The sequence below is a fragment of the Penaeus japonicus genome, unplaced genomic scaffold (genome assembly GCF_977035675.1).
Source record: "Penaeus japonicus unplaced genomic scaffold, GWHDUDI00000001_assembly GWHDUDI00000027, whole genome shotgun sequence".
In the NCBI taxonomy this organism is placed as follows: domain Eukaryota; kingdom Metazoa; phylum Arthropoda; class Malacostraca; order Decapoda; family Penaeidae; genus Penaeus; species Penaeus japonicus.
This window is the reverse complement of record NW_028234429.1, coordinates 36,411,095-36,412,327: the sequence shown is the minus strand read 5'-3', so window position 1 is coordinate 36,412,327 and position 1,233 is coordinate 36,411,095.

Genomic DNA, 1,233 nt, shown 5'->3' with positions numbered 1-1,233 from the left:
GATCTGATCTGTTGTTTCTTTCAATTTGTTAACCTTATTTTTCTTGTTTCTTAACATGATCCTTCAATCTCTTGGTATAATATTCTTGTTTCTTGTTTTCTGGGGGAACAAGCATTCTACAAACATCATTACATGCATTATAAAGCTTCTCTAGTATATCATTTGGTGTTAAGAGGACGTCAATATCTTTCAACGACTTTTCTTTAAAGATCTGAGACTCTCTTTTATGCTTCAGCTACCTGTTTTTCACTAATTTTCTGATTATTTAACTTACTCATTGTGATTTTAATTATTTTGTGGTATGATTGAGCTGTATAAGTTGATAATATGTTGTGTACATCTTCCCCTAATCTAATAAAAATTAATAATAATAAAAATATATATATATATATATAATATATGTATATATGTATATATATATATATATATATATATATATATATATATATTATATATATATATATATATATATATATATATATATATATATATATATATATATATATATATATATATATATATATATATATATATATATATATATATATATATATATATATATATATATATATATATAATATATATATATATATATTATATATATATATATATATATACGCATATATACACACATGCATATGGATTTATCTGCCTTTATCTCTGTCTATTTCTTTATATGTCCATTCCTTTATCTATCTCTTCATCTATCTGCCTTTATGTCCGTCTACCTCATCACCAATCTGCCTCCCTCTGTGTCTGTCTGTTTATCTCTCTATCTCTCTGTGTCTGTCTGTTTATCTCTCTATCTCTCTGTGTCTGTCTGTTTATCTCTCTATCTCTCTGTGTCTGTCTGTTTATCTCTCTATCTCTCTGTGTCTGTCTGTTTATCTCTCTATCTCTCTGTGTCTGTCTGTTTATCTCTCTATCGCTCTGTGTCTGTCTGTTTATCTCTCTATCTCTCTGTGTCTGTCTGTTTATCTCTCTATCTCTCTGTGTCTGTCTGTTTATCTCTCTATCTCTCTGTGTCTGTCTGTTTATCTCTCTATCTCTCTGTGTCTGTCTGTTTATCTCTCTATCTCTCTGTGTCTGTCTGTTTATCTCTCTATCTCTCTGTGTCTGTCTGTTTATCTCTCTATCTCTCTGTGTCTGTCTGTTTATCTCTCTATCTCTCTGTGTCTGTCTGTTTATCTCTCTATCTCTCTGTGTCTGTCTGTTTATCTCTCTATCTCTCTG